This window comes from Somniosus microcephalus, chromosome 13 (assembly GCF_052327205.1).
Source record: "Somniosus microcephalus isolate GS21.2 chromosome 13, FLI_Smic_1.0, whole genome shotgun sequence".
NCBI lineage: Eukaryota > Metazoa > Chordata > Chondrichthyes > Squaliformes > Somniosidae > Somniosus > Somniosus microcephalus.
Genome location: NC_140999.1, coordinates 13,533,950 through 13,558,039, shown reverse-complemented (window position 1 = coordinate 13,558,039; position 24,090 = coordinate 13,533,950).

Genomic DNA, 24,090 nt, shown 5'->3' with positions numbered 1-24,090 from the left:
AACCTGTTCTGCCCTTGGAGGTTTGAGTAAGTCAAAACTTGTCCGCAACTGCCTCTTCATCATGAGCGAAGCGGGGGATGTTTTGGTTGTGGCATGCGGCTCGTTCCTGTAGGACAACATGAAGCTATTCAGACGTTGGTGGATGGAGCCCTGACCTTGCGATGCCTTCAAGGCGTGCTTCAAAGTTTGCACGAACCTTTCTGCCAGGCCATTAGTAGAGGGGTGATAGGGCGCAGACCTGATGTGTTGGACACCATTCACATGCAGGAAGGTTGCAAACTCCTGTGATACAAATTGTGGACCGTTGTCACTTACGAGTTGTTCCGGTAAGCCATAACAGCTGAACATCTCACCAAGTTTCTCAATTGTTTTCTCTGCCGTGGTAGACTTCATCACAGCGACCTCCAGCCACTTGCTACGAGCGTCCACAACCACCATAAACATCTTCTCTTCGAAAGGACCGGCGAAGTCCACATGTACTCGCTGCCACACTTCTGCAGGCCAATCCCAGGGGTGTAGGGTTGCCAGCTGTGGAACATTCCGGACCCTTTGACATGGGGAACATGTTTTGGCTTTCTCCTCAATATTTCCATCAAGACCTGGCCACCAGAAGTAGCTTCTTGCCATTTCCTTCATCCGAACCATCCCACTGTGGCCTGGATGAAGTTGTTGCAGTATAGGTTCCCTCAGAGGTGGCGGAATGATGACACGGCGTCCCCAAAGAAGACAACCTGCCTGGACGGAGAGCTCATTTCTTTTTGAAACGTAAGGTTTCAAACTAGGAGAATCTCCTATAGCTCTCCCTCGAATGACATTGTCCATTACCTCAGACAGGACTGGATCGTTGCGGGTGTACCTTCGCACCTGAACTGCCGTGACAGGTGCTCCCTCCACTTGTCTAAAGTAGAAGATGTCTATCTGACGAGGCTCTGGGGGAGTAACAGGCAAGGGTAGCCTCGAGAGACCGTCTGCGTTGCCGTGCAAGTCTGATTTGCGATATTTGATGTCGTATGTGTGTCCTGACAACAGTAAAGCCCACCTTTGCATCCTGCTTGCAGCAAGAGACGGAATTCCGGTGTGGGGCCCGAAGATTGAAGTCAATGGACGATGGTCCGTCAGGAGTGTGAACCTTCTCCCAAACAGGTACTGATGAAATTTTCGAATTCCAAAAACGATTCCCAAGGCCTCGCGCTCAATCTGTGCATAGTTACTCTCGGCTTTGTTCAAGGTGTGTGATGCAAAGGCAATAGGTTTCTCTTCACCAGAAGGCATGATGTGGGATATGACTGCTCCCACACCATATGGTGATGCATCACATGCTAGCTGCACGGGTAGCTTTGGGTCGAAGTGTGTCAAGACCTCCGATTTCAGCAATGCTTTCTTTGCTTGGGCGAAAGCTTCATTGCACAGTTCAGTCCATTTCCATGTTTTGCCTTGACATAGCAACTGATGTAACGGCTTCAGCAATGTTGCTAAGTCTGGAATAAACTTCCCATAGTAGTTAAGTAGCCCCAGAAATGAACGTAACTGGCTCACATTCTGGGGTGCTGGGGCCTCCACAATCGCCTTGACCTTTGACGGCGCCTTATGCAGGCCAGTAGCGTCAATCACATGCCCCAGGTACTCAACTGAAGACTGAAAGAATTCACATTTGTCCTTACGAACTCTGAGTCCGTACTCTTTCAGTCGTTGTAGTGTCACATCCAAGTTCAGAAGATGATCCTCCTCATTTGTCCCAGTGACAAGGATGTTGTCCAGGTAGCACTGGACTCCTGGCAGTCCACTCAAAATCTGATCCATTGCCCTTTGGAATAGAGCAGGGGCCGACGTAATTCCAAACGGAAGGCGGCAGTACCTGTATAGCCCCTTATGTGTCACAATTGTCAGCAGCTCCTTTGATTTGTCATCGACATGCATTTGTAGATAAGCCTGGCATAAGTCTATTTTGCTGAACTTTTGCCCTCCGGCCAGGCCCGTAAAAAGATCATCAATGAGGGGAAGAGGGTACTGTTCCGCGGACAGCACCGGGTTAATAGTCACTTTAAAATCCCCGCAGATTCGAACAGATCCATCCTTTTTCAGGACAGGAACAATGGGTGTAGCCCATTTGCTCACGCTCACAGGCTCCAGGACTCCATTCTCGACTAAGGCCTCCAAGTTAGCCTCAACTTTTGGCCTAATTGCATAGGGTACAGGTCGGGCTTTGTGAAACTTCGGCTTGCTGTCAGGTTTAATGTCCAGTCTCACGCTGATCTTTTTCATGCTCCCAAGTTCCCCATTGAAGAGTTCTGCATGTTTGTTTAACACTGCAGTCAGACCTACCTCCCCTTTTGACATCATGCGGACTGCAGGCCAGTCCAGCGTGATTTTCTCTAGCCACGCACGTCCCAGTAGTGATGGGTAATTTCCCTTTACCACATATAGTGGCAGTTTCGCAGTCTGTCCGTTCAATTTAACTGTCACCTCAATGGCGCCTCTCATGGCCACAGGTTCGCCGGTATACGTCTTTAGCACAATGTTTGTTGGCTGAAGGGTAAGATGCTTTAGCATTTTGTTGTAGACAGTGTCTGAAACAAGGGACACAGCCGCGCCTGTGTCCACCTCCATCCGCACTGATTGTCCCTCCACCAGTGGTGATACCCAGTAGCCATTTGAACCACCTGCAACCGTCAGTATGTGCACCTCTTCCTTCTCAGAGGTGTCGCTCCCCTCTGTTTTGCTTGTTCCATCATACTGCACTGAATGAACACTCCTTTTCCTCTCTTGTCCAAATACAGGCATTTTGCTTCCATGCTTCCCAGCTCTGTCTGTTCTTTTTTTTCCTCTACAGGCGCGTTCAATGTGACCCTTTTTGCCACAATTTTGGCATTCCAGCTCCGTACACCAGCAGTCATTAGCGTAATGGCCCGTTTTCCCACAACGGTAACATGTGCCGTTCCGCGCACCTTTAGGCTCAGACGACACCTTGTGAACTCTCCCTGTTGAACTCAACTGGTGAGCCTCCTTTTCTGCCATCTCCATGAAGACACTAACTTCAATGGCCTTTTCAAGAGTAAGGTTGTCCTCAGTAAGAAGGCGCTTCTGTGTGGCTGCATTTTGCAGACCACACACGAGTCTGTCTCTAATGGTGTCCTTCAGCACCTCCTTGAACTCGCAGTGTTCTGACAACCTTTTTAAAACAGCAATAAACATCGTCACTGATTCCCCCTCCTCTTGATTCCGTTTGTGAAATCTAAATCTCTCAGCAATAACCAGAGGTTTTGGTGAAAAATGTGCTCCAAGAATTTCCACTAGTTGCTTATATGTTTTAGTTCCTGGCTTATCTGGCTGCACAAGGCTGCGAAGTAAACTGAATGTCTTCCGTCCCATTACACTCAAAAAGGTAGGCACGACCTTTTCGTTTGCCACCGTATTTGCCAATACAATATAGTCAAAACGTTCCGTATATGCGCTCCATTGCTCCACATTTTCATCAAAATCACCGATGTTTCCTAATATAGTCGCCATCTCACGTTTCAAATTAAAATTTCTGTTTACTCACTGCCGTAACATTAATGTGATGCTGCAATCTCTGTTCCAAGTGTTTTGTAGTCGAAAACAAGAAAGTTCCCACAATGCAGATTCATCCGATCCTCATCGCCACTTGTTGTGTCGGTACCTTTCTACCCAGACACAATTTAGGACTCAGAACTCAGAGATTCAAACATAAAGTGCTTTATTCAGGAAGGACAGGAAATTCTGGAAAGTTCCGAACAAAGAGAGCTAAACTTAACCAAGAGGACACCCAACCATTTATCTGCTGTGACAGCGCCACCACAGGTGGGAGGAGAACACACAATACATAACAGTTTCCCCTGGTTGGTGTGTCTAGAACTTGGGGACATAAGGGGTCGGCCATTTAAGACTGAGATAAGGAAGAATTTCTTCACTCAGAGGGTTGTGAATCTTTGGAATTCTCTGCCCCAGAGGGCTGTGAATGCTGAGTCTTTGAGTATATTCACGGCTAAGATAGATAGATTTTTGGACTCTAGGGGAATCAAGGGATATGGAGATCGGGCGGTATAGTGGAGTTGAGGTCGATGATCAGCCATGATCTTACTGATTGGCAGCGCAGGCTCAAGGGGCCATATGGCCTACTCCTGCTCCTAATTCCTATGTTCTTATGCTGGCAGCCAAAACCTCCTTGAAAAACCCTGCTGCGTAATTGAGAGTGCACATAATGGGAGTGTGAACCACTGAGGCTCCACTGCAGTTCTGTGTCAGTTTCTATGGCAGCACTACAGCTGGATCAAAGTCAAGTTAAAGTTCAATACTTTCTCCTAGCAGGGTAAAGACTGTGATAGCCACATTATCTTAAAAAAAAACAACGGCATATCCAGCCTAATGAGGACTAAAGTCGAATGTTTAATGTTTAACGGTGAAGCTGAGCAGTTACTTCGCAGCAATCAGCTTCACCCGAATCTCGACACTGTCTCACCGCGGGCGCTGACTGCCGTCGTTGTGGAGTGGTTAAAATGTGGAGCTCGCTACCACAAGGAGCAGTTGAGGCGAATGGCATTTAAGGGGAAGCGAGACAAACACGTGAGGGAGGGTGGAATCGAAGGATCTAGTGATAGGGTGAGATGAAGAAGGGGCGGGAGGAGACTCGTGTGGTGCTGAAACACCGGCATGGGCCTGCTGGGCCGCGTGGCCTGTTTCTGTGCTGTAAATACGATAGGCCGCGATTTTGCCGGCGCTCAGAGGGCGGATTTGGAGGCGGGTTGAAATGGTTGATGGCGGGTTGCGAACGCGCCGCCATCTTTACAAAGTGTCGGGTCTGCGAGTCCCGAACAGACCCGACACCAAGCGGTGGGAGAGCCACTGAAGGCAGTTAACAGCTTGTTAACTGCCTGGATAATCCAATTTTGAGAGGCTCTTCCCATTTTGCAGCATTTTTAGGGTGTTGCACGTCGTGGCTGATTGTGCCGGGTTCAGCAACTCGCTGAATAGTTGTCAGCTGCACCTGCAGCATAAAAGCGGACCTGTAACAGGAGTTCACTTTCAGATGGCAGAACTTTGTGTTTTGAGGATTTGGAACACATTTTGCAGGTGTATTGAGGTTGTAAGTGTTTAATCTGAGATGCATATGCACTGTGATCTCCTTGGAAAACCCTCTCCCCACATTGACTGAGCGCTTATAACATCTCTTCCTCAACTGAGATATATACCAGTGGAATGGGAACCATTTATACCCTCTCCTCCTGGTCCTCAGGATCAGAGGAAGAGCAGCCGCGGCAGAAGCAGAACCAGGCACAACAGCAGCAGCAACAACAGGAGCACCAACCTTCTCCTCAGCCACTTGATGCTGCACAGGGCAGAGGGCGTCAGCGCAGGGCTGCACCGCGCCGCAGGAGATACCCCCAACACAGGGTTTACTGGCCGAGGATGAGCTTCCTCAGCATGAGTGAGCAGCGGTGCCAAAGGAGGCTGAGACTTTCGTGAGAGGTAGTCGCTGACATCTGCGCAATGCTGCACCAACACCTGGAGCCCAGGTGAGCAGGTGGACACCCCTTACTAGTGGCCGTCAAAGTCACCACCGCACTCAACTTCTTTGCTCCAGGGTCCTTTCCGGGATCGGCAGCAGACATAAGTGGCATCTCCCAGTCGGCCACACACAGTTGCATCACGCAGGTTACCGATGCCCTCTTTGCCAAGTCGCACAATTACATCCACTTCTCCACGGATGAAGCAAGTGTAACCGCGCGAGCGGTTGGCTTTGCAAATATGCCAGGCTTCCCAAGGGTGCAGGGCGTCGTAGACTGCACACATGTGGCCCTTAGGGCACCCCATCACAACCCAGCTGTATTTGTGAACTGCAGGGGCTTCCACTTCCTTAACGTCCGGCTGGTGTGTAACCACAGGAAGAACATTATGCATGTTTGCGCCAAGTTCCCTGGCAGTTGCCATGACTCGTTCATCCTGCGGCAGTCTACTGTGCCTCAGTTGTTCAATCTGCCAACCCAACTTTCCTGATGGCTACTTGGAGACAAGGGCTATCCCCTGAAGACATGGCTAATGACACCGATGAGGAGGCCATCAAACGAAGCTGAGGAGCGCTACAATGTGAGCCACATTTCCACCAGAAACACCATAGAACAAACCATCGGCTTGTTCAAAATGCGATTCAGATGCCTCGACGGATCTGGTGGAGCCCTACAGTACACATCAGCCAGGGTCTCCAGAATCATCGTGGTCTGCTGTGCACTGCACAACATCGCACAGCAGCGTGGCTTACTGCTGCCTGAGGAACAAGTGGCTCAGCGCACAGCCTCCTCCTCAGAGGAGGAGGAGAAGGAAGAGGAGGCGGCAGATGAGGAAGACCTTGTGGAGGCAGATGTGCCCGCTCCACCAGCACGCGAGCACATTGCTGGCCGAGAAGCAAGGGATGCAGTAATCCATGCCAGATTCACGTAGGTTTACGCAGCAAACACGTGTGGCTGACACATGGAAATGACTGTCTGCCCGACTTCTTAACACACCATACAGCATCTGTACAATAAACTGTGCTTTCCTATCACTCTCCCCACCATCATTACAGATGAAAGGTGCCCTGACCCCTCATTGTGCAACTTCCATTTCTGAGCACACATAGGCCAACTCTTTGAATCTTTGATATCGCATTTCTTTAATACAGTTGAAATAATGATGAGAAACGTAACTTTGTATTAAATCCAAACACCCAAGTGACTACCCTTGTGACTATTTGTGTATTAACTTTCTCTTACACGTGCTTCTACGTGGTGCTTTCCCTGTGGCTTCAGCAGATGTTGAGGCACCTTACTCACTTCTATTCTGCACCAGCTTAGATGCCTTTGGCGGGCATCCTCTGGGTTTGGGAGCCTGGGAGTCTTGTCCTCCTGCGGCTGTGGAGGGGCTGAGACGGCCATCTCAGTTGGGTGAGGAATCTGGTGGGGCTCTGACCGAGGGCTCCACAGTGGCATGGGAGTGTGAGCGCTTGGAGAGGAGCCCACACTTCCTTGTTGTCGACCACCACCATCCCTCTCATGGGTTACCCGCACTTCACTGCTAGCAAATGGCTGGAGAGCACCTTGCTGCACATCAGTGGGGCCATGAAGGCCCATGTCTGTGCTGACATGCCTCGTAACAAGGACGTCCATGCACCTCTGGTTTCTCTCCTCAATAGATGCCCATCTATCCTCCATAGCAGACCATCTATTTAGAAGTGTTACCATGTTCTGCTGTGTTTGGCGATTTATGTCCTCCATGGAGGTTGTCATCCTTTCCATGGCAGCACCTACATTCGCCATTGAGTGCACCATGGCATTGCTCATGTTTGACATGGACTCCTCCATTCTCTGCACACTCGCAGTTACAGAGGTCACAAACCCTGCACTTGTTCCTGAAGCTCCAGCCCCACTTTCTGGATGGCCCCAGAGGCACAGCGTCCACGTGCAGCTGAACAGAGCTTGGAGCATCCAGCGCCCTCCGACGAGGGCTCTCCACTGCTGTCCCTGTCTCCACCATCTGCTGATGCTCACTTGTGAGCTGTGATACACCAGGTGACAACACTAATCTATCTCGTGAAGGACCCACCGAGGTGTGCGTCTCTGCGCTGGAGCTGGGTGCGCTCAATTCTGCTGACGCTGTTCCCTCAGAGGCTGCAGCTTCCTCTGAGGGGTCTTCCGGCTCTTCCTCCTGGACAGTGGGGAGGGGGGCTCTCAATGGTCCTGTGGTGGAGTAAAGGCATGAGTTAGACATGGGATATTAACGTAGCAGACACACCCATTGTGCAGATGATCAGAACTCAATCTGTATGAACATCAGATGCCACATCAGTCACTCATGAAATCTAAATGAGATGGTTGCAAATCTATTCTGTCACCAGTTTGCTCTACGGCGCCCGTCTCTCCGTCCTCCACTTCCAGCTCCACTGCACCTCTGGCGATCTCGATAGCAACCTCCTCAGCGTTGGTTAAATGTGCCATGGAAGGTGGCTCTCCTCCTGTCCTGCCCCTCTCCCTCTTATTATGGGCTCTCTTTTCCTGTAATGAGGGAGACAAGTGGAGTTTGAGTGAGAGTGTTGGAGTGAGTGTAGAGAATCCATAGCATAGATGCTTCAAGGGAGACAAAGATGGAGTGAGGTGCCAATACCAAGGACCCTCCCTGTGCGTTGTTAGTTGTTGTCATTGCATAACAGTGAGAGCGAGTGTGAGGGGTGCATTGTAGAATGGTGCAGTGATTCTGTACGTAGAGAGAGAGGGATGGTTAACGGTGCAAGGGATGTAAGGGTAAGTTGAGATGTGCAGTTTTAGGTTGACAATGCAGAGTGCTGGTGATGAGAAGAGATGGAGAGCAGGTTGAGGGTAAGTGTGATGTTAGACTCACTTTTGCTGAGCGTAGTAGATCATTGAACCCTTTCCTGCACTGAACCCAGGTGCGTGAGCACAAAAACCTGATGCTCACCTCCTCAGCAATTTGCAGCCAGGCTGCCTTGGTTTGCTGAGGAGGCTTCCTCCGTCCACTGGAGGGAAACAGAACCTCCCTGCCCCCTCTTACTCCCTCCACAAGAGCATGGAGGGCGTCATCATCAAATGGGGAGAAGCCTTGGTTATTGCAGCAGTCATCTCGCTAACAGTAACACTGAGAAGCATCAGAAAGTGAATAAAACACAAAGGCTGCAGGAGCCCCTTAAATGCAACTGAATCGAAGACGTCAACAGAGGCGAGCAGCAGACACGAACCCACTGATCGGGCTGGGTAATGCACACGGCGGGCTTAATAAGCCCAGTTAAGTTAAAATCCATTTCGCAGTGCGGCTGAAACTGGCAGCGGGACCGGAACCCGCCGAGCAGCGAACCCGACGCAAACCTGCCTCTGATGGCAAAATCGCGGCCTGAGTAATAACATAATTATTGTAATTACATATATATGCAGCAGAGGGTGCCTAGGCTTGGAGGTCGTGCTATTTGCTAAGAACTTGGTTCGGGGAAAAATTTGGTTGGTTGCGCCACCCATTAGCGCCTAAAGAGGACGAGAAGTGGGGCGCTAACCAACTAGTGCCCGGGCGCAGCGAACCCTGCGCCTCTTCCCATATTGAGCGGACACTTCGCGCCAGCGCTAAACCTTACCGCCCGCTCACCGGCACACGCAGATCATGACGTCATTTCAGTGTGCAACGCCTTTGGGGTGCCCCGGACCGGAAATTCAGTGGCGCCCCCCTCCGTTCCGCCTGGCGCTAACAAGGACAGGTTACCTGGAACGTTTCCCAGTCGCTGTCGGGCTCGGGGGGCGCTCTTTAAAGGGGACTGTTCTGGATTATTATTGGCAGCCATTTTTGGACCACAACTTCTTTGAGAGAGAGAGAGAGTTGCTCAGCTACACACGGAGAGCCATTTCTGCAGTGAGCCAGCGCTGGCAGAGGAACTTTAGCCTTCTGAACATCACTTTGCAGTTGGTGAGCTTCTCAAACGGCATAACCTTCAGTGCGCACTTAATATGGGGGCTGCATTGGATGCGAACGTCGTGCTTCTCAATCATATTGACAGGGCACAGAGACGCAGGGATAGAGTGGCAGGCATGGCCAGACGGAAGAGGGCCTACAGACATCGCCCCACGAGACCTTACGCTGCCAGGGTTTTCCACCAGCAGTTTTTATATATCAACATGTCGGAGGAGCAGTGTTTCTGAAGGCTGCGCTTCAGTAAGGAGGTGGTCACTGAGCTCTGCCACCTGCTTCAGCCAGATCTGCAGCCTCAACTAAGGTGCAGGACATCTCTGTCGGTGGCTGTGAGGATCACTGTGGCTCTAAACTTCTATGCAAGTGGCTCCTTTCAGGCTGCTACTGGAGACATTGCCAACATCTCACAGTTCGCGGTGCATTGTTGCATCCGTCAGGTGACTAATGCCCTCTTTAGAAGGAGACGGCAGTACATCTCGTTCCTGATGACCCCGGACAAGCAGCGAGAGCGCGCAGAGGGCTTCGCAACGATAGCGGGCTTCCCCATGGTGCAGGGCGCCATTGACTGCACGCATGTGGCTTTGCGGGCGCCTCTAGAGAATGCGGAGGATTTCTGCAACCGAAAGGGGTTCCATTCTTTGAATGTGCAGCTGGTCTGTGACCACCAACAGCTGATACTCGCTGTGAATGCCCACTTTCCAGGCAGCAGCCACGACGCCTTCATCCTGCGCCAGACTTCTGTGGCAGACCTTTTCGAGGCCCCGGCTCACCCAGGAGGCTGGCTTCTCGGGGACAAGGGCTATCCTCTGTGCCCCTGGCTGATGACCCCGCTCCGTGCGCCCTGCACCCCTGCTGAAGAACGTTACAATGAGAGCCATCAAGCGACCAGGAACATCATTGAGCACACAATCAGCATGCTGAAGCAACGGTTCCGCTGTCTGGACCATTCCAGAGGAGCCCTTCAGTACTCACCTGAGCGAGTCTCCCACTTCATGGTTGTGTGTTGCATGCTGCATAACCTGGCAATCCTCAGGACCCAGCCAATGCCACCAGACATTGAAGGAGGAGGAGGAGGAGGAGCAGCAGCACCAAGACGGGAGGGAGGCACAAACTGCAAGGGCCGTCCATCAGAGGCTTATAGCAAGTCGCTTCTAGGCCCCTCTCAGGGAATGCTTGCTGACATTCCAAGAACATGAATGGAACCGTTCTGCTACCCCTAAGCCGGTCAAGGGCAAAATTTGTGCAAAGAACAGACATGGCCATTGTGAATAAAGAAAGTTGTTTATTTAACAAAATGTGCTTCCTTCCCGCATGACAAAGCAATGGCAACAAAAAGCAAAACAAACAGACTGCCACATAAGTGACTCTCACACCCGGGAGACTGTCCAAAACATTACTAACATTCAGACCAGCATCCTCGGCCTTGAATGAAACAAATAACAGGAATCAGCAGCACCTTCTACTTTTTCCCCCTCGATGGTGATCTGCTTCCCTTTCGGCATTGGCCCCTTCCTGCCCTGCAGCTCCTCCGTAATGGGACCCCAGTGGCTGCAGCAAGGCTGGTGGAGGCCTGCTGACTGTCCGAAACCGCAGATGCCCCTGAGGGATGGCCTGGATGAGCTCTGGGCATGGAGGGCCCGGCTGCTGACTGCTCCAACTCTGCATGGGTGGAAGCAGTCTGTCCTACAGGTGGTGGCAGCTGCAGTGGAGAAGAGCCAGTGGTGGCATCAGGAATGCTGTCATCCTGAGAGCGGACAGCAGCTCCCTGGTCGGCCGACACACTGGCACTCTGACGGGGCAGCACCGCAGCATGCGCAGCAATCGGCTGGTGCACAGATTGCTGGCCTGCTGTGGTGCTGCAAGGGCCCCGGGGAATCCTGACCGATCCAGCAAGGGTGGCAGCGGTCAGTGCTCGCGTGACCTCAATCTGCATCTGCATGAGACCAGCGAGTGACTGCGTGACAGCACTCAGCACTTGCGTGGCAGGTGCCATTGCTTCGCTGAAGCCCTGGACAATCCTTGCCAGTGCTGTGCCGAAGTCCTGCACACTCCTTGCCTGTGCTGCGCTGAAGTCTTGGACACTCCTTGCCAGTGTCTCAATGGATTCGGGCATCCTGCCCACTGCAGCCATGAGCGCAGTGTGCCTCAGCCCAGCCTGGACGCTCATTTCAGCGAGGGCACACACCTCTTCTGCGTTCTGTGCAGCAGCACTCGCGGCCCAACTCGCCCTCCGGGGAGATGGCCCCCGAGCTTCCCTACCCCCTCGCGTTGCTGCAGGCCGCTGGTTCCTGGAGCTGGATCCTTCTCAGAGCATTCCCCCCCCGCTCCCCTCCAGGGAAGGAGTCTCCCCAGTCTGGAGATGAGCTGGCTCACCTGAGGGTTGAACGGATGGTCCGGCTTCCTCCTCCTCCTCGCCTCCGGAGTCAGTCGCAGTGGCAGCTTGAGGGCCCGCCTCCCGAGCTGGTGATGCAGCATCTGAAAGCAGGGAGGTTCAAGAGTGGCTTTAGTGAAAGGACAGGGTGGCAGCAAGGGATGCATGAGTGCTGCAATGCTTTGAATTGGGTCGAGAGTGAAAAAGCATGCTGGTGTGGGGAACAACTGGAAGAAGAGAGGTCAAAAAGGTGATGACCTTACCATCGCTGTCCACAATGGGGTCGGCATCTCCAGAGGCGACAGGGCCAGTCATCCGGCTTGCGACAATCTGGTGGACTCGCTCCTCCAGGTCTGTAAGGGTCTGCAGGTGAGGCCGGCCTCCTCCGGTCCGAAGCTGCTGCCTGCGGTTACTCGCCAGCTTGGCCTGCAAGAGAAAGGACGGGGTGTGATGAAACATGCTGCCCTGATCTGGTATCACATGCCTCCCATGGTCGAATAGCCCTTACATTATGCTGCCCTGATCTGGCATCACAAGCCTCCCATGGTCGAATAGCCCTTACATTATGCTGCCCAGATCTGGTATCACATGCCTCCCATGGTGGAATAGCCCTTACATTATGCTGCCCTGATCTGGCATCACATGCCTCCCATGGTGGAATAGCCCTTACACTATGCACTGAGCTAAATTTGCGTGTGTGTTTCCAGAAAGGGCCATGGGTTCTGGATGACAGCTGGCCATTGGGGCTTTGCAGACCCTCTGGCCATAAAGTGAGGTGCAGATGGAGGGATGAAGATTGTTAGATCCGTGTATTTTTGATGTTGTGTGTCCTTCAATAACTAGACACGAGACTGCAGGAACAATCAACAGGTATTTACTGGATGAGGGTTACTCTAAAACTAAACGTACACATCCCTACTCAGGGTTTATATACAGGTGTGGTCACTGCCGGTACTACAGTATACAGGAGCTGTAAAAAGTAGTTCTCCCCTTAAAGGTACATACACTACAATTCCTCCCCTTTTAGATTGACAGTACCATAACATTCATTTAACAATGAACACTTTTAACATGCACATTAACTGAAAATAGTCCATTTATAAATTCAGTCTTGGGGCGGCTTCCTGATCCTTTCTGGATAGCGCCTTTCCTGAATGTCTTGTTCTTGGTGCGGAGGCCCCTTGTCGTCAGTTGGTTCATCAGCTTCCGATGCTACTGTTTCTGGGGTAGATGCTACCTGTATGTCGGGTTCATCACCAGGTGCACATGGGGTTGACTCGTTCCTGTGACTCTAGGATCTGGTCGACATGGCGTCTCACAATGTTCTCCCCAACATCCACTGTGTACATTAGTGGCCCCTGCCGTGTGCATATCGTTCCTGGTTGCCATTTCTCTGTTCGGTAGTCGCGGGCCAAGACTGGTTGCCCTACATTGAAGCTCCTTGTCGGCTTCTCATTGGTGTGCTGGAATTGCTTATTCTCAACATCTCTTCGTACATTTGGTCTGAGCAAATCATGATGAGATCTCAACCTTCGGTTAAAGAACATCATGGCCGGGGTCTGGTTGGTGACTGCATGTGTCGCATTTCTGTAGGCTAACAGGAAATTGTCCACCTTATGTTGCAGTGGAATGTCGTCATCGCACATGGCCCTTACTGCTTTCTTAAAGGTTTGTACGAACCTCTCAGTCAATCCATTTGTGGCTGGGTGATACGGGGCGGATGTGTAATGCCTTACCCCATTCCTTTTCATGAATCTTCGAAACTCTTCGGACACAAACTGTGGTCTGTTATCAGAGCAAATCTGCTCTGGCAAGCCATTCCTGGCAAATATGGTCCGTAGGACTGCAATAGTTTACTCCGTGGTGGTGGACGACATTTTGATCACCTCAGGCCATTTCGAGTGCGCATCCACGGCTATTAGAAACATTGAGTCCATGAATGGACCAGCAAAATCAATATGCACCCGTTGCCATGGAGATGAGGGCCACTCCCATGGGTGTAGAGGGGCATGTGGTGGTGCATTTTGGACCTTCTGGCATCCTGAGCAGCTCTTTGTCAGGTCCTCGATTTGCTGATCGATCCCCGGCCACCACACATAAGCCCTAGCAAGGCTTTTCATTTTCATCCCTCCCAGATGGCCTTCGTGAAGCTCATTGAGCACTCTCTCCCTTAACTTGGGTGGAATTACCACTCGGGATCCACACATCAAGATCCCCTGGCATACTGACAGCTGTTCTCTTCTGGATGAGAATGCTGGCAACAGTGAGTCGCCATGTGTTGGCCATCCCTTCACCGTCAAGTCATATACCCGAGACAGTGTCGGGTCATTTCGGGTCTCCTTCTCTATATCAGCGTTAGTTACTGGCAAGCGTTCAATTATAGTCGAATGAAATATTTCGACAGGGTCCACTGCTGGTGCTTCCTCCGCAGTAGACAGTGGCAGGCGTGATAGCCCATCAGCGTTTCCATGCTGTTTCGTGCCCTTATACTCGATTTCATATTGGTTCGCCCCTAGAAAAAGCGACCATCTTTGTAGCCGTTGCGCAGTCATCACCGGCACGCCCTTCTTTGGATTAAAGATGGAGACAAGTGGTTGGTGGTCCGTCAGCAAGGTGAACTTCTGCCAGGCTGAGGGCCTCCCTGTCAATGAGGGTGTAGTTACGCTCGGCTGAGGTTAGTGACCGAGACGCAAAGGTTACCGGCCTCTCCGAGCCGTCCGGGAACTTGTGCGACAGCACTGCCCCAATGCCATAGGGTGATGCATCACACGCCAACCGAATTGGTAGTGCTGGGTTGAAATGAGCCAACACCTCTTTTGATGTGATCAATTCTTTGCACTTCTGGAAAGCTTGTTTACATTCGTCATTCCACTTCCATGGTACCCCCATTTGCAGTAGGGTGTTCAGTGGGTGTAGTACTGTAGACAAATTCAGCAAGAACTTATGGTAGTAGTGCACCAGCCCGAGGAATTACCTCAGTTGTGACACATTTTCCGGTGCTGGAGCTTTGACTACTGCCTCAATCTTTTCAGGGGACTTATGTAACCCCTCTTCATCAATAACGTGGCCACAATACGAGATCTGCTTCTGGAAAAACTCGCATTTGTGGCGATTTGCTCGGAGCCCATATTCCTTCAATCTAGTGAGCACCTGCTCCAGGTTGGCAAGGTGAGCACTGTCATTTTCGCCCGTGACCAGGATGTCGTCCAAATAACACTGGGTCCCTGGAATCCCTTGCAGGACTTGATCCATTGCCCTTTGCCAAATAGCCGGAGCTGATGCTACCCCGAACACCAGCCGGTTGTATTGGTAGAGACCTTTATGAGTGTTGATCGTGAGGTACTTTTTCGAGGCTTCTTCTACCTCCATTTGCAGGTACGCCTGGGCCAGATCAATCTTAGTGAAGCGTTTCCCTCCAGATAGGGAAGCGAAAATATCTTCAATCCGCGGAAGCGGATATTGTACCGTGTGAAGGACTGGGTTCACTGTCACTTTAAAGTCCCCACAGATGCGGACTTTCTTTGGTTCCCCAGGCGTATTACTCAACGACCTCTTCATTACAGGAACGATGGGTGTGGCCCACTCACTCCAGTCCACTTTGGACAGTACTCCTGAACGTTCCAGACCTTCCAGCTCTGCTTCGATGGCTGGGCGGATCGCATAAGGCACCGGTCTGGCCTTAAAAAACTTTGGGCTTGCATTTTCCTCTATTTTGATCGTCGCTGTTATGCCTTTTAGTGTTCCAAGTCCCTCCTGGAACACTTCTTGTGCGTCAGTTAGCATTTTTGACAGTCGTCCAGGTGTGGCATCGTCATCCTTATTGGCATCTACAGTCAATGCTTGTATGGAATGCCAATCTAGCTGTATCTTCCGGATCCATTCACGTCCTAGTAGTGGTGGTCCTCCATCTGGCAATACATATAGGTCCATTTTTGGTGTTTCCTTACCGTTCTATACAACGTTCACCCTTATTTTTCCTTTGGGGTAGACTTTTTGCCCCGTGTACGTCTTCAAGACAGTCTCTGTGTCTCTCAAGGGTATATGTGAGAATAGCCGCTTGTAGTCCCTTCGGTTTATGACTGTTAGGGCTGATCCTGTGTCCAATTCCATTTTCACTTGGACTCCAGCTATCTTGAGCGTGACCCAGATAGTTTGATGATCCTTTGTTTGGATCACCTTATGTAGTTTCAGACAACCCAGCTCCTTGCTTCCGGAGTCTGTATCACTTTTCTGTTCGTCTGAACTACTCTCCGTCACCTTATGTACCTTCTTGTACTTCTCCTGTGGAGATTTCTTGCTGCTGGTTTTCTTTCCTGACCTGCAGACTCTTGCTATGTGTCCTACTTTTCCACACTGTCTGCACACTTTGTCCTTAAACCAGCAATCATTATGGTCGTGTGTTGTTCTGCCGCAGCGATAGCACTTCACTGTTCCGTATGACATTTCATTTGTGCCATATTCTTGCGGTCTCCATTGTATCTCTGCAGCGCCCCGTGCGGCTGCTTCATGTGATACTGCCATGCTGAAAGCCTTGTCCAGCGTAAGATCCTTTTCTGATAGAAGCCGTTTCTGGGTTCCTTCACTTTGAAGCCCACACACAAACTTGTCCCTTAAAGTATCTGCTAGTTCCGTTCCAAACCGGCAGTGTTTCGATAGCTTGCGCAGTTCCGTTAAATACTCAGCATTACTTTCATCTTTATGCTGGTTCCTTTTGTGAAATTTAAATCTTTCTGCTATCAGCAGCGGTGTGGGGTTTAAGTGGCTCTGTAGGATTGACACTATGTTTCCAAAATCCTTGTCCACTGGCTTCTCTGGGGTTACTAGGTTTCGCAGTAAGCCATATGTTTTTGCACCCATGGAATTCAACAATACCAGCGCTTTCCTCTCATCTGGCACTTCATTCGCCTTGCAGTACACTTCTATGCGTTCGACATATGTCGTCCAACCTTCGACTTCATTGTCGAACGCTGTGATACTGCCACTCTTCGGCATCCCTGGGTGTGGTTAGACTGGCTCAAAATGGCATTTTCCCGCGCTTTCCCTTCTTCTTGCGGCTCAAAATGGTGTTTTCCCGCGCTCACCCTTCTTCTCCGCTGCGGCTCAAAATGGCGTTTCCCGCGCTCTCCCTTCTTCTCCGCTGCGGCTGTTCGTCCCTTGAACACCGGCTGCACTCTGCGCGTTTCCCTTTCTTCCCCGCTGACGCTGCTCGTCCCTTGAACACCAGCTGCGCTCTGCGCATTTTCCTTTGCGCCTCTCTCTCTTCTCCCGTCGACGCCGTTCGGTCCTGAACACCGGCTGCGCCCTGTGCGCTCTACCCTCTCTCTTCTCCCATCGACGTCGCTCGGTCCTGAACACCGGCTGCACCCTGTGCGCTCTACCCTCTCTCTTCTCCCGTCGACGCTGCTCGGCTTTTTATGTGCCGTCGGTCGGCTGTAGCCGCCGCTGTCCGGGAAGGGTCTGCGCCGTACCTGTTGCCAGCCCGTTTCACTGGACCACCGTGACTGGAGAACCAAGCCCAGCTCTCAACAGCCTCCCCTGCAATGCTCAAATCTCTGCTGGATGACTGGGCGGTTGCTCGTGGTCGACGCCCGTGCTTCTGGCCTCAACTTTCTTCCACTGTTCTCCAGGAGCGAATCCCTGGGAGGTAATGCAGAGTTGCAGGTAGGTTCGAATCTGCCTCGTCGCCACTGTTAGATCCGTGTATTTTTGATGTTGTGTGTCCTTCAATAACTAGACACGAGACTGCAGGAACAATCAACAGGTATTTACTGGATGAGGGTTACTCTAAAACTAAACGTACAGATCCCTACTCAGGGTTTATATACAGGTGTGGTCACTGCCAGTACTACAGTATACAGGAGCTGTAAAAAGTAGTTCTCCCCTTAAAGGTACATACACTACAAAGATGATTCTGAAAAAGGCACTCACCCTGATGACCCGAATGAGGTCGTTGAACTTCTTCCTGCATTGCACAGGAGTCCTCGGAACCATGCTGCTGGAGTTGACTCTTTGGGAAACCTCCCTCCAAGCTCTGCGGTATTCGGTTTGTTGAGACCTCCTGCCATTCTCCGGGTACAGCACAGATCGCCGCGCTCCACCGCATCAACCAGAGCATCCAATGCCCCCTCGCTGAAGCGCTGCGCTCTCTCCCTGGCCCTCTCCATGTGGTTGAAGTTTTGCCTGCCACAGGTAGGTTGCAGCCGATTTTGAGGCCTACAAGGCGCAGAGTGTGGCTGCAGATGATAATCGATCCGCCCCTTTAAGAGCTGGCAGGCGCCAGCGTGTCTGAGTGAAATCGATAATTGACGGCAACTGCGCTGCGCCCGCCCGCGGAGAAATTGCATCGCGCCGCCGGGTTAGCGCCTTAAGACTACCGTGCAGCGCCTGATTTAGCGCCGCAATCACCTTCAGGGGCGCTGCCACCCAATATCGCTCGAGGTGCCTAGAAATTGCGCCTGGCGCTAAACTTTGCGCACCGCCAATACTAGCACCCCAAATGGGGCGATACCGAATTTCTCCCCCGAAGGATCAACAAGTTAGAACATGGCTGGTGAAGCACTGATCTGAACAGGAGTAAAGATCTTGTAAAAGGAATGACTACTCTTTAATTCTGTCCGAACCCAGTTCCACACACTCAAAGGGCATTGATGGATATAGAGCAAGGTTGGATACGTGAACATACCTGATTTGCCAAGGTAAAAGTCGATACAAGAGTTGCAGGTCAAAATAGCATCATGCTAAAACAACTGAGTCTTAAGTTAAGTTAGTTGGCAACATAGTATGGCATAGGCCAAAATCCCCAGCATCGAAGCTTTGACCACGCTCGATCAGCTCCGATGGACGGGCCACATCGTCCACATGTCCGATACGAGACTCCCAAAACATGCGCTCTACTCGGAGCTCTGACACGGCAAGAGAGCCCCAGGTGGGCAGAGGAAATGCTTCAAGGACACCCTCAAAGCCTCCTTGAAAAAGTGCAACATCCCCACCGACACCTGGGAATCCCTGGCCCAAGACCGCACAAAGTGGAGGAGAAGCATTCGGGAAGGCGCCGAACACCTCGAGCCCCTTCGCCGGGAGCAAGCAGAAGCCAAGCACAAGGAGCGCAAGGAGCTCACGTCAACCCAAGCACCCCACCCACCCGCCCCTTCAACCTCCGTCTGCCCCACCTGTGACAGAGACTGTAGGTCCCGCATTGGGCTCATCAGTCACCTGAGAACTCATTTTTAGTGTGGAAGCACGTCAGCCTCGGTTCCGAGGGACTGCCTAGGAAGAAGATTGCATACCAGCATCCCTGTATGTTTAAGATGTAATCATATTGAAGTGTCGGTTCGGTGCACCAGCATTCTAGTGTCACGGGGAAAGGGAGTTTATGGTTATCATTCTCCACACACTGAATTTCCTATCTTAACCAGGCAACCACAAGGGGGTTTTAAAAAAGGGAAAGAGTTTTTAAAAGAAGGGAAAGTTATCTCCAGGCCGCTCTTGCACGCCGCAGGACCAGGTTTCTTCCGATTGCTATATATTAATGACATTGTAAACATTGCAGCACATGTTCCTCCGTTTGGACAAGACTGTAAATCATTTAGGGGAATCTTCCAATTATCACACAGAATCCCCACAGTGTAGATAGAGGCCATTTCAGCCCATCGAGCCTGCACTGACACATATCCCACCCTATCCCCATAACCCCACGTATTTAATCCCCTAACACTAAGGGTCAATTTATCATAGCCAAATCAACCTAACCCACACATCTTTGGACTGTGGGAGGAAACCGGAGCACCTGGAGGAAACCCACGCAGACACAGGGAGAATGTGCAAACTCCACACAGACAGTCGCCCGAGGCCAGATTTGAACCCGGGTCCCTGGCGCTGTGAGGCAACAGTGCTAACCACTATGCCACCGTGCCGTTTATGAATTTCCAACATTTCAGGAATGTTTTATTTGCTCCCTCATACTGGCCTGTTTTGGAGCCCCTGAGCCACATACGGTGTATAGCACAATGAGAACGAAGGGGAAGGGAAGAAAATAACCTAGAAACAAAGGCAATGTCTGCATTACACACCTGAACTTCAGTATGTGAGATGGATAACCAATTGGTTGGATATGTTCTGCACCAATGTATCATGATATATAGTTATGCTGTGACATCCCTTTATACATAGAAGACGATGTTCATTCTGGTGCGTTATTTTCTGAGGTAAATCTGAATTTTTTTTAAGCGTTAAGCTGTTTGTAAGCTCTCTCAGGACATGCTGCGATCTTCTAAAGACCACTCTCAGCTGGCTAATCGTAAACTAGCAATGATGTCGTGAGGTCCAGCTGCTCGCTAAGGGATGACAAAGCTGGAGTCTTTGCTTTCTCGGGTCCTGTTCCACCTTCACCCGCTAAATGTAATGGACGCTGACAAATTGTCTCCTGGGGTTGTCGAGGAACCAACTAGAGATCAGGCCATCTTAGATTGGGTATTATGTAATGAGAAAGGATTGATTAGCAATCTTGTTGTGCGAGGCCCCTTGGGGAGGAGCAATCATAATATGATAGAATTCTTCATTAAGATGGCGAGTGAAGTAGTTGACTCAGAGGCTAGGGTCCTGAATTTAAATAAAGGAAACTACAATGGTATGAGGCGCGAGTTGGCTAGGATGGATTGGGGAATGTTACTTAAAGGGTTGACGGTGGATAGGCAATGGCAAACATTTAAAGGTCGCATGGTTGAACTACAGAATTTGTTCATCCCTGTCTGGCATTAAAATAAAACAAAAAAGGTGACTCAACCGTGGCTAACAAGGGAAATTAGGTATAGCATAAGATCCAAGGCGAGGGCATATAAATTGGCCAGAAAAAGCAGCAAACCTGAGGATTGGGAGCAGTTTAGGATTCAGCAAAGGAGGAGAAAAGGATTAATTAAGAGGGGGAAAATAGAGTATGAGAGTAAGCTTGCTGGAAACATAAAAACTGACGGTAAAAGCTTCTATAGATATGTGAAGAGAATTTGCAAGGTCCCTTGCAGTCAGAATCAGGGGAATTTAATGGGGAACAAAGAAATAGCTGACCAATTAAATACATACTTTGGTTCTGTCTTCACAAAGGAGGATGTCGGGGAACATAGGGTCTAAAGAGAGGGAGGAACTGAATGAAATCAGTATTTGTAGGGAAATGGTGTTAGGGAAATTGATGGGATTGAAGGCAGATAAATCCCCAGGGCCTGATAATCTACATCCTAGGGTACTTAAGGAAGTGGCCCTAGAAATAGTAGATGCATTGCTGGTCATCTTCCAAACTTCTATAGACTCTGGCACAGTTCCCATGGATTGGAGGGTAGCTAATGTAACCCCACTATTTAAAAAAGGTGGTAGAGAGAAAACAGGGAATTATGGACTGGTAAGCCTGACATCGGTAGTGGGGAAAATGCTAGAGTCCATTATCAAAGATGTAATAGCAGAGCACTTGGAAAACAGTGACAGGATCGGACAAAGTCAACATGGATTTACAAAAGGTAAATCATGCCTGACTAATCTACTGGAATTTTTTGAGGATGTAACTGGTAGAATAGATAAGGGAGAACCAGTGGATGTGGTGTATTTGGATTTTCAGAAGGCTTTCGATAAGGTCCTGCATAAGAGATTAGCATGTAAAGTTAAAGCACATGGGATTGGGGGTAAGGTATTGACTTGGATAGAGAACTAGTTGGCAGACAGGAAGCAAAGAGTTGAAATAAATGGGTCTTTTTCCGAGTGGCAGGCAGTGACTAGTGGGGTACCGCAGAGATCGGTGCTAGGACCCCAGCTATTCACAATACATATTACTGATCTAGACGAGGGAACTACATGTAATATCTCCAAGTTTGCAGACAACACAAATCTGGGTGGGCGTGTGCTGTGAGGAGGATGCCGAGAAACTCCAGTATGATTTGGACAGGTTGGGTGATTGGGCAGATGCATGGCAGATGCAGTATAATGTGGATAAATGTGAGGTTATCCACTTAGGTGGCAAAAACAGGAAGGCAGATTATTTTCTGAACGGCAATAGATTGGGAGAAGGGGAAGTGCAACGAGACCTGGGTGTCCTTGTGCACCAGTCGCTGAAGGTAAGCATGCAGGTGCAGCAGGCGGTTAAGAAGGCAAATGATATGTTGGCCTTCATAGTGAGAGGTTTCGAGCACAGGAACAAGGATATCTTGCTGCAGTTGTACAGGGCCTTGGTGAGACCACACCTTGAGTATTGTGTGCAGTTTTGGTCGCCTTACCTGAGGAAGGATGTTCTTGCCATGGAGGGAGTGCAGCGAAGATTCACCAGACTGATACCTGGGATGGCAGGAATGACGTATGAGGAGAGATTGGGTTGATTGGGCTTATATTCGCTGGAGTTTAGAAGAATGAGAGGGGATCTCATTGAAACTTATAAAATTCTAACAGGACTAGACAGATTAGATGCAGGAAGGATGTTCCCGATGGCGGGGGAGTCCAGAACCAGGGGTCACAGTCTAAAGATAAGGGGTAAGCCATTTAGGACAGAGATGAGGAGGAATTTCTTCACCCAGAGAATGGTGAACCTGTGGAATTCTCTACCACAAAAGGCAGTTGAGGCCAATTCATTAAATATATTCAAGAAGGAGTTAGATATATTTCTTAAGGCTAAAGGGATCAAGGGATATGGGGAGAAAGCAGGGACCGGGTACTGAATTTGGCTGATCAGCCATGATCTCATTAAATGGCGGAGCAGGCTCGAGGGGCCGAATGGCCTACTCCTGCTCCTATCTTCTATCTTTCTATGGGGTTGAGCTCCACATCAGTCCAAGTTGTGCCAAATCAGATTCATTCAGAAAAATACAAATTTTGGTCCGTGATGGATGTGGATGAAAGATGGCACAGTGCATTCAAGCGATGAGAGTTCTGACATCTGTTTTGTCTGCCCTGAATTTCAGGTGATGCGGAATGCAAATCCAAAGTTTGCAAACTCTTCCCCACTGTCACTTTAATAACTGGGAGAAGAGTGTGAGGAAAGAGAAGGAGACAGAAGTAATGGGGCAGATATATCAATGTCCAGAACTCGGCAATAGAAAAGCGGTTTATTTATGCTTATTTTCTACACGGGGGGCCTTCATTTGTTGATGTCAGAGAATTAAGTCACCCTGTTCTCAAGAGGCTAATGGACTGTACCTTTCATGAAGATTCATTGCTGACTCGAATTTGATTTCACTGACAATGATGCACATCATTCAGGGCAGACTTTGTCAGTTCTGCCACATCTTGTACAATGCCAGAGCTGGGTGAAGCCAGCTAATTCAATGTTTTAATAATGCATTGTCTCTCATTCTTATGAGCTGGGTTAATGTGCACCGGTGCAACATGGAAATAAGGAGCAAATTCAATCGGCCAGCTTCGAGCAAGCAAACTGGGTATTTTCTATAAAAAGGGATTAACTCCTTGAGGGGACCGAATGCTGAGTTGAAACCATTATTTAGAAGTGGTTGCAATCTGGATTTGTACTCGAGTCAAGGAGCACGTTGTACAAGGCAGTGGGAAATTCAAAGTCAAAATGAATTAAATAAGAACAAAAAAATAACCCTGCAGCTGCTGGGAATCTGAAGCAAAATCGGAAAACGCTGCAAACTCGGCAGGTCGTTGGTTGTAAGGAGCCTGCATGAAATAAATTTCGGCCAGTCCCGACCCAAGTCCTAGTGCGTGCCTAACTGTTCCTAGTTGAGCACCCACTGAATATGTCAAATCGAAAGGGAAGGATGATGTGGAGGCAAGAGAGGACCGAGGAAGCAACTTTGCAACTGCAAGAGAGAATAGAAAGGGGCACAGAAAGAGTGGGACTTTACCACTCGGTGGTGCAGTAGATTTGAGCGCTCTTGAACCTAGGCAAATGCAATGAGACCACCATTTCTCTCTGCCTAGTAAGAGCCCTAAGTGAATTGAGTCTGAGCAGCTTACTGCCCTTTCACCTCTGGGACCTAGGCATAGATCCAGTCTAGACAACTGCAGTGAAAGTCTCCTCTCTCTCTCTCTGACAGCTATTAAGAAAGGGTCATAAGTGAAATGAGTTTGGGCAGTTTCAGTTTAGTTCCCAGTGGGCACAAGTCCACAGCCCAGGGCTGCCCATAATTCAGCACTAATTGACACTAATTGGACAGCCTCATTCAAAGAGGGCATCAGGTTGGCAGGTGTGGGAAATGGAAATAAAGTACTACTGCAGTCGGGGATGCTCTGGAGGTTAGAGTGGAGACATGTTGTTGGGGTGAAAGAGATGG